The following is a 12,828-nucleotide window of genomic DNA, read 5'->3' on the forward strand; positions in this document are numbered from 1 at the left end:
ATCTCTCTCTCTCTCTCTCTGTATCTCTCTCTCTCTCTCACTCAGTTTGTATCACTCTCTCTCTCTCTCTGTCTGTATCACTCTCTCTCTCTCTCCCTCAGTCCCATGATGTGTTACGCTGTAATATATTTTTTTTGTTTCAGCTCTGCCGGTCATTCCTGGTGGTCAGTCAGAGGTCTCAGTTGTTCAGGGATTCCAGGCTCTGTTGCCATGTGCTGCTCAGGGTTTTCCGGAGCCAGGCATTCACTGGGAGAAAGATGGAAGGGCTGTGCCCAGTTCACTGGGAAAATTCACAGTGCTGAGGTCAGGAGAACTGATTATTGAAAGGGCAGAGGTCAGTAAAGGTCACGGTGAGGTTGTGTTAAACTGGAGGTGAAAGGTTAGGGTCAGTCTGTTGCTAAAATGTTTGTCTGAAAATCTCTGCTGTAGGCTGGAGATACGGGTGTTTTCACGTGTGTAGCCTCCAACAACGCTGGCTCAGCTCAGCACAGCGTACGGCTGACTGTCAACACGCAACCTGTGTTCAAAGAGATCCCCAGAGACATGACCCTGAGAACTGGACAGAACCTATCTCTGTCCTGCCATGCCCAAGGAACTCCGTCCCCCTCAGTCACATGGTTCATCAACAGCCAGCCATACACAGGTAGAGGGTTAGGGTTAGATTCTGTATCCAGACATAAACAGTTAGAGGATTAGATTCAGAGAAGGGGTAGATTCAGGATTACAATTATGTTTCTCAACTTTAAATAGTTAAGAACCTGGGGATTACAGCATCTACAGCCCATAATATCAGGCAAAGATTCCGAAAATTCAGAGGCATTTCTATATGAAAGAGACAAGGCCCAAAACTGGAATTACCTGACTGTGGTCTTCAAGCCCTTAGATGGCACTGCCTTCTGTAGTGGAAATCAATAGGGCTTTATGAAACACAGACACTGTAATGGAACCTCGAACTGTGGAGCAGGTGAAGTCCTGTAACAAGCGAGAATGAGTTTCAGAACTAGAGCGTCCGGTCTCCTCAGTTCCCAAACGCTCCTGGAGCATGTTGTTGCATCAAATTCAAATTGCATTAAATTAAACTTTTTAAAAAAACTTAATTTAAGCGTATGAAATATGGTCTATGTACCGTTATAAATTAAATATGTTTAATGATGAGCACATTATTGCATTCTGTTTCTATTTACATTTTATACAATGTCCCAGTTTTTTTTTTGGAAGAATGTAGAATAAAATATACACAGCTGTGTTTCGTGTGTGCAGTCGACTGAGGGAATAAGGGTGTTGTTTTTGCTGAAGGTGCGGTGGTGGATGAGTCTGGTCGGAGTGCTCTGCTGATCAAGAACGTCTCGCTGAGCAATGCTGGTTCTTATATGTGTTCTGCGGAGAATGCTGTGGGAACCATTAAGGCTCTTTCTATCATCCGAATCACAGGTACAGCTTTAACACTCTATCATAACATCATAATCAACCAGCCAATCAGCTGTCGGCAGAACCTGAAATGAGAGACTGAGCCTGAACCTTGTCCCGAGAGTATAGCGAGTTTTAACCGGATCCCTTCTACAGAGCCCCCCGTGCTGAGAGGTGAAGCCCATGTGTCTCTGACCGTGTCGGCTGGTGGAACAGTAATGTTGGATTGTCCAATTAAAGGAAATCCATCTCCAGTTCTGCAGTGGCACAGAGATGAGCACCCCCTGGTGGGCTCCAAGAAACACCACCCTCTTCACAACGGCTCTCTGGTCATCCACAGTGTAACGGTGAGTAACGGAGAAACTGACGTTTTACCTGGACAGTGTCTACATCGTCTGCTGCACGGATATGGCCCGAGAACAGATTCTCTCCAGTGTTTACTTTATAAATAAGTAAGTACATTAAAGCTTTCAGGGGTGAGTTTGGAAGTGAAATTGATTGCAGCCCACTGCAGACCTCACCTGAATTCCTCACTTTGGGAACGCTGGGATTCTTGCTAAACTTAGAGTCAAAGAACACAGTCAGAACACCTGGTTAGAGATTAGAACACCTGGACTAGACTGTTTGGAATTTGCAGATTGATTTGATTATATGTGTTTGTGTATCAGAGCGGGGACTCAGGAGTTTACCGCTGTGTGGCTGAAGGTGAAGCTGGAGTCGTGGAGCGAACGGTTTCTCTAAGAGTTCAAGGTTCAGTTACTCTTTAGTTTTCTGTTTACATTCGGTGGAGGGTTCCTGTTGATCAGATCTCACTGTTTTGGGTTCTGCAGTTCCAGGTGGGTTCTCACACTGGGAAAAGTGGGAGCCGTGCAGTGTGACCTGTGGGCGGGGTTTCCAGGAGAGAATTAGATTTTGCAACAATCCGGCACCAGCCAATGGAGGCCCAGTTTGTGAGGGACCGGATGTAGACGTCAGGGAATGTCAGACACCATTGTGTTCAGGTTATTATTTTTTCACTCTTTGAAATCAATGATGAATTGTCTTATTAGAGACTCATCTCTCTCCCCCTCTCTCTCTGTCTCTCTCTCTCTCTCTCTCTCCGTCTCTCCCTATCTTTCCCTCTCCATCTCTCTCTCTCTCTCTCTCTCTCTCTCTCTCCCTCCCTGTCTCTCCCTATCTTTCCCTCTCCATCTCTCTCTCTCGCTCTCTCTCTACCTTTCCATCTCTCTCTCTCCCTCTCCCCTCTCTCCCTATCTTTCCCTCTCCATATCTCTCTCTCTCCCTCTCTCTCCCCCTCTCTCCCTATCTTTCCCTCTCCATTTCTCTCTCCCTCTCCATCTCTCTCTCTCTCTCTCTCTCTCTCTCTCTCTCTCTCTCCCTCTCTCTCTGTAGGAGAGACTCCTCGCACAGCCCGTGGGAGTGTGATTGGAGTGGTTAATGATAGAGAGTTTGGAGTTGCATTTCTGGAGGTGAATGTCACCGAGGAAGCGGATCAGCGCCGCAGCCTGTTAAAGGCTCATGTTCAGAACGTCCCGCTGAGTGTCGGTCAGTCACTGCTCAGACCGCGTTACGCTGCTGCTGTTGATGTCATTTTAAAGCTGAATGTTTTGATGCGCAGGTCCCTTGATGCGAGTTCTTGTCTCTATGTTTGCACCAATTTACTGGAACACCGCATTCCAGACGGAGCACACGCAGAACGGTTTCTCTGTCTCTGGAGGTGTTTTCAGACTTGAGTCTCAGCTGGAGTTTGACACAGGTTTCAGTCTCAAACTGGACTTAGTATCTGATCAAACAAATACAGTAAATCACAGTAAATGTACTACAGAACTATTGGTGTGTGTGTGTAGGAGAGATCTTGAAGCTGACCCATGTGGTGAGGGGTGTAGATGCGGAGGGTGTTCTGGTGGTGGACCTGGTCATTAATGGTTTTATTCCTGCGTCTCTGTCCGGGTCGGAGCTCCATTTACAGGTAAAGCTGCGGTCAGTGCCGTGTTGGAATGTAGCAAGATCTGAAGCTGATGGGAAGTATGTCCTGTCTCTAAACTTCTAGGATTTTGACGAGTCATATGTCCAGATGGGACCTGGTCAGATTTATTCCTGGTCATCTCAGCGCCACCTGCTGGACACTGTTCCCCTGACAGTGCGCTGTAATCACTCTCTGATGTACGAGAGTGGTCCTGAACGCCAGGGGTCACTGTTGCAGCTCCTACGAGTCAGTGATATCAACTCGGTTTATAGCTCCTTCACCCTTAGCGTCCAGTTCCAGATAAAAGTCCAGCTCCTCGCTCCAGGTCACAGTTTACTGTTGACAAAATATTTTAGATGTTTGTGTTTAGAGGCTCTCTGTAAACATCTGGACACTTCTCTGTTCCAGAAGGAGGTGGAGAAACCTGCCCCAAAGGCTTTGTCCTGGATGAGGCATCGTACTGCGCAGGTACATCACTGATTCACAGTGGACACTGATTCAATCCCAATGGACACTGATTCAGTCACATAGATTCAGTCACACTGATTCAATCGCAGTGGACACTGATTCAGTCACACTGATTCAATCGCAGTGGACACTGATTCAATCATACTGATTCAGTTGTAGTGGACACTGATTCAGTCACACCGATTCATTTTTAGTGGACACCGATTCAATCACACTGATTCAGTTGTAGTGGACACTGATTCAGTCACACTGATTCAATCGCAGTGAACACTGATTCAGTCACACTGATTCAATCGCAGTGAACACTGATTCTATCACACTGATTCAATCGTAGTGGACACTGATTCAATCACACTGATTCAATTTTAGTGGACACTGATTTAGTCACACTGATTTAATCGCAGTGAACACTGATTCTATCACACTGATTCAATTTTAGTGAACACTGATTCAGTCACACTGATTCAATCGCAGTATCGCAGTGAACACTGATTCTATCACACTGATTCAATTTTAGTGAACTCTGATTCAGTCACACTGATTCAGTCGCAGTGGACACTGATTCAGTCACACTGATTCAATCGCAGTGAACATTGATTCAATCACACTGATTCAATTTTAGTGGACACTGATTCAGTCATACTGATTCAATTGTAGTGGACACTGATTCAATAACACTGATTCAGTTGTAGTGGACACTGATTCAGTCACACTGATTCAATCGCAGTGAACACTGATCCAATCACACTGATTCAATTCTCAGTGTTATGATGGTATTGACGATGATTTGTTTTTGTTTTAGATGAGGATGAATGTGCTTTAGACTCTGTTTGTTCTCACTCTTGCTCAAACGTCATCGGGGGTTTCACCTGCAGCTGCCCATCTGGCTTTAGCATCTCTGTCAACTCCAACAGCTGTCAAGGTCTGATCACTGAAAACACATTAAACACAACCTCAAGCACACGGGTGTGCACGCTCATGATCAAAGTAGTTGACAACATACCCATTAAACATGTCAAACAAATCTCACGTTCAAACACAAACACTTAAACTCCTAAAACTGACCAAACTATCCAACAAATCACCATTAATTACATCACACACTTTACCTCAAGCATGTCACACACTTCACCTTCAGAGGGCAAACCCTGGTAACATGCTAACCAGCGGTGATTGCTCTAAGACTGTAAGGGAAACTCAGCTTCCCCTAAAATGTCAAAAAATAAGTGATCAAATATATTCTGTTGTGTGTACGTGTCATTGAATAAATATGCACTACAACGCTCTCAACTTTTGTTCAGAATCAGCTTCTTATCACTGGTAAAGACGCGGCTTTCCTCTCAATCATGCTGAGTGTCCACAGAGTTCAATAGCGAAGCAGCGAAGTGCAGCAAAACGAGACGAGTGATTGGATAAATGCTGGGCTTTGTCCCGCCCATCGGACGCTCAGCGTCTCTGGGGGGCAGTGGGCTGGCCTCGGCTGGCCCGGACGCTCAGCTTCTGCATGATGATTGGATGATCTGTCTGAGGCTGAATCCCTTTTTGATTGACAGCGAAATGAGCGAATCAGCGATCCTTTGGTGTAAAGATCCGTGGGAGCACAGACGGACACACTTCACATGGACCAAGGCCGTTTAAGCCTAGCTCTGCTGGCCACTGAGAGGACACTAGTCAAGTCCCTGGAAAAGACGCCTTGTTGGTACGACAGGGTCACAGATCATTTTCTTGAAAAGGAACAGAGGGTAGAATTTACGTATAAATAAACCGACACATTTTATGATGTAGGCCGAAATTGAGCTTCCCCTCCTTGAAAGACCAGCATCCGCCACTGATGCTAACGTACTTAAAGTGCAGAGTGATGTTTCAGCTGATGTTTCAGTCTTTCTTCAAGGGGAGTTTTGGAAAATGATACATTCACAAACTTGAGCAATGGGCTTTTTAAGGACTTTATTTGTGTGTGTTGTTTCAGATATAGATGAGTGTGTGCAGGGGTCACACTCGTGTCACTGGATGCAGCGCTGTGTAAACACTGTGGGTCGGTATCGCTGTGAGGCGCAGTGTGGCACAGGATTCAAACCCAGTTCAAAGGGAGACAGTTGTGAAGGTCAGTCATTACTTATTCCACCATGTTACTGTTGTTGTTGTCGATGATGTTGTTACAATCTTATTCAAGTTTTACACTTTCACTAAACACTACAAAATCAAACAGAAAACACTGCTTTCTCGATGCAGAAGGTAGAAAATCAATATTCATGAATGTTGCCTTTTTTATTTATGAAAACTAGGGTTTTGAAGTATTTAAATGTATCCTACAAACCAGCATAAAAACAGAAATATATGAACTGTAATATATTTAATTGCATTTACAATACACAGTCATTCGTTCTTCATAAGAATGAACTCTCAAAAAGGTGTAGTGTGGGTACATCACTGTCACTAAAGCTACAAACTGTGTAGTGTATCTTTAAAGCTACAAACAGTGTAGTGTATCTTTAAAGGTACAGACAGTGGTGTTAGAGTCCAGTTGTGTTCCCTAAAGGTTCATTACATTCTCTTCTCCAAAAGGAGAGGGGGATCTCTGTAATCTTTCATTATACAACTGTGGAGAATAAAAGAACACAATAAAAGTCCTGGAGATGAAATGGATTAACATAGCCCTTCCTGGACCAGGGCCTTGTCGTGGTGGAAGGGCTTGTGTGGTCTCATGACCTCCAGGGCTATGACGTTGGGAGCTGTTAGCTCCCAGTAGGGTCTCCCATGGTGAAAAGGTCTGGAGTGAGGATCCAGACAAACATGATCCAAGAAGCATCCCTATGAGTACAAACATTAAGACTCAGTGTACCCTGCCCGGGAGAGGGTTACCAGGACCTACCCTTGGAACCAGGCCTGGGGGTAGAGTCCGACGGCGAGCGCCTGGTGGCCGGGCAGCCCACGTAACCCAACTGGGCTCAGCTTGAAATGGCAACGTGGGAGGATCATGTGGGCTCACCACCCGCAAGATCCAGACTAGGGGTGCGGTGCAATGCCAATCGGGCACAGAGTGAGGTTAATAGGCCCCTGGCATCATGGCACTTGTCAGCGGAAACTTGTTCTTGGCATGTGAACGTAACTTCACTGGGGAGGGGAAAGAGCCAGAGATGGTGTGTGAGGTTGAGAGATACCAGCTAGATATAGTTTTGCTCATCTCCACACACAGTGTAGGCTCTGGAACCAAACTCCTCGATAGGGGTGGTCTCTCTCCTACTCAGGAGTTGCACAAGGTGAGAGGTGCCGGGCGGATGTGGGGATACTCACAAGTCCCCGGCTGGCGCCTGTACAGCTGGAGTTTGTCTCAGTAAACGAGAGGGCCGCCTCAATGCGGCTCCGGCTTGCAGAGAGGAAAACTTGGACTGTTTTGGGTGTGCATGCCCCGAACAGCAGCTCAGAGTATTCAGCATTCTTGGAGGCAGTGAGGGGAGTTCTAGAGAGGATTCCATGCACTGACTCAATTGTTTTGCTGGGGGACTTCAATGCTCACACTGGCATTGACTGGGAATCCTGGAGAGGAGTGATTAGAAGGAACGACTTCCTGATCTGAACCTGAGTGGTCATGCTTTGTCCATAACAGACACCATAAGATTGCTCATAAGTGTACTTGGTACCAGAGCACTCTGGGTCAAAGGTCAGAGACTTTGTGGGCGTGTCTTCTGACCTGAGGCCATGTTTTGGACACTCGGGCAAAGAGAGGGGCTGAGCTGTCAACTGATCACCATCTGGTGGTGAGTTGGATCCAAAGGTAGGGAAAGCTGCAAGACTTACAGCATCTCCAGTACTTACTGTCCCGCACTGTCACTGTATCGACCTCTCAATTTACCGGTCAGTCTACGTCCCCACTCTAACCTATGGTCATGAGCTCTGGGCAATGACCAAAAGAATGAGATCGCGGATAGAAGTGGCCGAAATGAGCTTTCTCCAACGTGTTGCTGGGCGTACTCTCCGTGATCGGGCGAGGAGCTCAGTGACTAGGGAGGAGCTCGGAGTAGAGTCGCTGCTCCTTCGTGTTGAGAGGAGTCAGTTGATGTGGTTTGGAGGTATACCAGGCACGTCCAACTGGAAGGAGGCCCCGGGGTAGACCCAGGACACGCTGGAGGGATTATATCTCCCGGCTGGCCTGGGAAAGCCTGGGGATCCCCCAGGAGGGATTGGTGGATGTTGTGCGGGACAGAGACGTCTGGGCTTCTTTGCTCGCCCCGCAGCCACTGCGACAAGCGGAAAAGATGATGAGATGAGATGAGATGAGGTGAGTTAATGTAGAATAAAGTAGTGTTCTGTTCAATAATTAAAGCACTGAAGTGTTTCCTGAATATTCTGATGATCAGAACTTGTGGATTTTGAATCTCCTTTATACAATGCACATGTCCTGCCACTTACTGAAAGGACCCAGGAGTGTAGGGGTTTCACCTGCTGTGTGTTAAAAGGGACAACAGTTGTGTTAACCCTTTGTTACCTGTGTTTGGCCTCACAGTGCAGCAGGGGTGAGAATCTCTGAGTGAGAATTTATTTAGCGTCAGATATGAGATGTGTGCTAAAGGTGAATAGTTTTTTTTTATTATTTTTTAAACAAGTGATTAATTGGTTAAATGTTATTTATCCCTTGATACTTTTGCTCTGAGGATGGGTCACAGCTCAGAAAAACTGTAATAATATTGTTTTTATGACCAGATGTGGACGAGTGTGTAGAGTCCTCAGTTTCTCCGTGTCAACACCAGTGTGTGAACACACTCGGATCATTTCGCTGTGTGTGTCGAAGTGGATTTAAACCACACGGACATCGCTGCATTGGTCAGTTTCTCTCTGGACATTATTAAAAAACCTGGACCCAGAAATGGGTTTTAAGAAACTTTTCTATATTATAATAGTTGTTGTTTTTGTCGTTGTTTTTATTAGTAACTTTTGTATTATTCTTATCATTGTTATTATTATCATTATCAACTGATTTATTATATAGACATATTTTATTGAAATTATGCACTTGTGTGTGTGCGTGTGTGTGTGTGTGTGGGCAGATATAAATGAGTGTTTACAGAGTGTGTGTGCAGGTAATCAGGATTGTAGAAACACAGATGGTGGATATCAGTGTTTTGAAATCTGTCCATCTGGAACCATCCAATCAGAGAGCGGCGTGTGCTCAGGTCAGTCATCATCAATATTAATTATTACTGATTAACATTAGGGCGGCACGGTGGCACAGCAGGTAGTGTCGCAGTCACACAGCTCCAGGGGCCTGGAGGTTGTGGGTTCGATTCCCGCTCCGGGTGACTGTCTGTGAGGAGTGTGGTGTGTTCTCTCTCTGTCTGTGTGGGTTTCCTCCGGGTGACTGTCTGTGAGGAGTGTGGTGTGTTCTCTCTGTGTCTGCGTGGGTTTCCTCCAGGTGACTGTCTGTGAGGAGTGTGGTGTGTTCTCTGTGTCTGCGTGGGTTTCCTCCAGGTGACTGTCTGTGAGGAGTGTGGTGTGTTCTCCCTGTGTCTGCGTGGGTTTCCTCCGGGTGACTGTGAGGAGTGTGGTGTGTTCTCTCTGTGTCTGTGTGGGTTTCCTCCGGGTGACTGTCTGTGAGGAGTGTGGTGTGTTCTCCCTGTGTCTGCGTGGGTTTCCTCCGGGTGACTGTCTGTGAGGAGTGTGGTGTGTTCTCTCTGTGTCTGTGTGGGTTTCCTCCGGGTGACTGTCTGTGAGGAGTGTGGTGTGTTCTCTCTGTGTCTGCGTGGGTTTCCTCCAGGTGACTGTCTGTGAGGAGTGTGGTGTGTTCTCCCTGTGTCTGCGTGGGTTTCCTCCGGGTGACTGTGAGGAGTGTGGTGTGTTCTCTCTGTGTCTGCGTGGGTTTCCTCCAGGTGACTGTCTGTGAGGAGTGTGGTGTGTTCTCCCTGTGTCTGCGTGGGTTTCCTCCGGGTGACTGTGAGGAGTGTGGTGTGTTCTCTCTGTGTCTGTGTGGGTTTCCTCCGGGTGACTGTCTGTGAGGAGTGTGGTGTGTTCTCCCTGTGTCTGCGTGGGTTTCCTCCGGGTGACTGTCTGTGAGGAGTGTGGTGTGTTCTCTCTGTGTCTGTGTGGGTTTCCTCCGGGTGACTGTCTGTGAGGAGTGTGGTGTGTTCTCTCTGTGTCTGCGTGGGTTTCCTCCAGGTGACTGTCTGTGAGGAGTGTGGTGTGTTCTCCCTGTGTCTGCGTGGGTTTCCTCCGGGTGACTGTCTGTGAGGAGTGTGGTGTGTTCTCCCTGTGTCTGCGTGGGTTTCCTCCGGGTGACTGTCTGTGAGGAGTGTGGTGTGTTCTCTCTGTGTCTGTGTGGGTTTCCTCCGGGTGACTGTCTGTGAGGAGTGTGGTGTGTTCTCTCTGTGTCTGCGTGGGTTTCCTCCAGGTGACTGTCTGTGAGGAGTGTGGTGAGTTCTCCCTGTGTCTGCGTGGGTTTCCTCCGGGTGACTGTGAGGAGTGTGGTGTGTTCTCTCTGTGTCTGTGTGGGTTTCCTCCGGGTGACTGTCTGTGAGGAGTGTGGTGAGTTCTCCCTGTGTCTGCGTGGGTTTCCTCCGGGTGACTGTGAGGAGTGTGGTGTGTTCTCTCTGTGTCTGTGTGGGTTTCCTCCGGGTGACTGTCTGTGAGGAGTGTGGTGTGTTCTCCCTGTGTCTGCGTGGGTTTCCTCCAGGTGACTGTCTGTGAGGAGTGTGGTGTGTTCTCCCTGTGTCTGCATGGGTTTCCTCCGGGTGCTCCGGTTTCCTCCTACAGTCCAAAAACACACGTTGGTAGGTGGATTGGCGACTCAAAAGTGTTCGTAGGTGTGAGTGTGTGTGTGTGTCTGTGTTGCCCTGTGAAGGACAGGCGCCCCCTGTAGGGTGTATTCCCCGCCAATGATTCCAGGTAGGCTCTGGAACCACCGCGACCCTGAATTGGATAAGGATTACAGATAATGAATGAATGATTATCATTAATTACTGATTATTAAATCATGCGTGTTGTAGATATAGACGAGTGTGAGGATGGAAGTCACTCATGCCGATACACACAGATTTGTCAGAACACACACGGGGGTTTTGTGTGTGTGTGTCCGAGAGGCTTCCGGTCTCAGGGGGTGGGACGACCATGTGCAGGTGAGATAATAAAATCAATGACCGCCGATAAATGTTTGTCCTGTTCACATTTCTGGAATCCGATTTCATTTTCAAGATTATTTCTGTTCAGGAATGACACAAAAAACAGACACAAGAAAATATATTTACATTCATTTATTGTAATGAATTATCTATTTATTTATTTATGATTAATTGATTTAATAAAAAATGTGGAATGTCTGAAGTGAATTGAATTTTGCATTTTATTTACAGCTTTGATGAATTTTGATAACACATGAATACAGTAATGTTCTGTAGATATCAGTGTGTGTGTGTGTGTGTGTGTGAGGGCCTAACGTTTGTCTGTGCTGGTCAGATATTGATGAATGTATTCAGATTCCAAGTCCGTGTGCGCATCTGTGTCGAAACGTCCCGGGAAGTTTCCGCTGCGTGTGTCCAGTCGGTTCGGTGCTGCTTGGAGACGGATGTTCCTGTGCCAGTTTGGACAGAGGGAGAATCTCGACAAACAGAACACGGCCCTGGACCAGACTGCGTCCACAACTCCTTTCCACTCAGAACTGGCCGTTCTTGACCAGGACACAGTCTGAAAGCCAGGGTCCAATTCAGCAAACAATGCACAGCTGTGCCCCAGGATTCATCCTTAAAAACCACATATGTGTAGGTGAGTGTGAGTCAGCTGTGCTGTTCTAAAATGCAATACACTTTCCAGATGTGCTATTCAGTATGTGCTATCATCCAGTCCTTCTCTGTAGTTATTGCAACCACATAAAACCCCTGCCAGAGTTTCCTCTTTTTACTCTGGACAGATGTTGACGAGTGTGTGGTCAGAAAGCCGTGTCAGCATCAGTGCAGAAACACAGATGGAAGTTTCCAGTGTTTCTGTCCAACGGGATTTCGGATTTTACCAAACGGTCGAAACTGCCAAGGTGAGACCCCTAATATCTGCATTAATAACAGAGTATTGGTGCAGACATTAAATACATCATCATATGAAGTAATCACATTGATATTGTATAGATTTATTTAATTAGTTTCATTAAAATCTCTGGTTTTGAAAATGAGATGAAGTCAAAACTTTTCAGCTTAAAAGAATTAGTCAAAATTCTTCTTCCAGATGTTGATGAATGTACTGAGCAGAAGGTGCGCTGTGGACCAAGCCAGATGTGCTTTAACACACGGGGGAGCTATCGGTGTTTGGACACTCCATGTCCTGCCAGTTATGAGAGAGGAGGCAGTCCTGGGTAAGTCCTGCTTTATTTACCAAAATAACACTGAGTAAACAGATAAACAGCTCTCACTTTGACAGGTAACTGGATCTGGACCCTTACTATGGAATAGTGAATGTAATTTACTGCTATTTTAACTGTAAATATATAAACGTGTGAAATAGGAACATATAAACATTCATTCATTCATTGTCTGTAACCCTTATCCAGATCAGGGTCGCGGTGGGTCCAGAGCCTACCTAGAATCATTGGGTGCTAGGCGGGAATACACCCTAGAGGGGGCGCCAGTCCTTCACAGGGCAACACAGACACACAGATGCACATTCACTCACACACTCACACCTACGGACACTTTTGAGTCACCAATCCACCTACCAACGTGTGTTTTTGGACTGTGGGAGGAAATCGGAGCACCCGGAGGAAACCCACGCAGACACAGAGAACACACCACACTCCTCAGAGACAGTCACCCGGAGGAAACCCATGCAGACACAGGGAGAACTCACCACACTCCTCACAGACAGTCACCCGGAGGAAACCCATGCAGACACAGAGAGAACACACCACACTCCTCACAGACAGTCACCCGGAGGAAACCCACGCAGACACAGAGAGAACACACCACACTCCTCACAGACAGTCACCCGGAGGAAACCCACGCAGACACAGGGAG

The 12,828-nt window shown here is 46.8% G+C and overlaps 1 pseudogene; it reads left to right on the plus strand.

Moving 5' to 3' along the window:
• The window catches only part of LOC136706705 (hemicentin-1-like), a 34,507-nt pseudogene that overhangs the window by 9,827 nt on the left and 11,852 nt on the right, over window positions 1-12,828 (plus strand).

This window comes from Hoplias malabaricus, chromosome 9 (assembly GCF_029633855.1).
Source record: "Hoplias malabaricus isolate fHopMal1 chromosome 9, fHopMal1.hap1, whole genome shotgun sequence".
In the NCBI taxonomy this organism is placed as follows: Eukaryota; Metazoa; Chordata; class Actinopteri; order Characiformes; family Erythrinidae; genus Hoplias; species Hoplias malabaricus.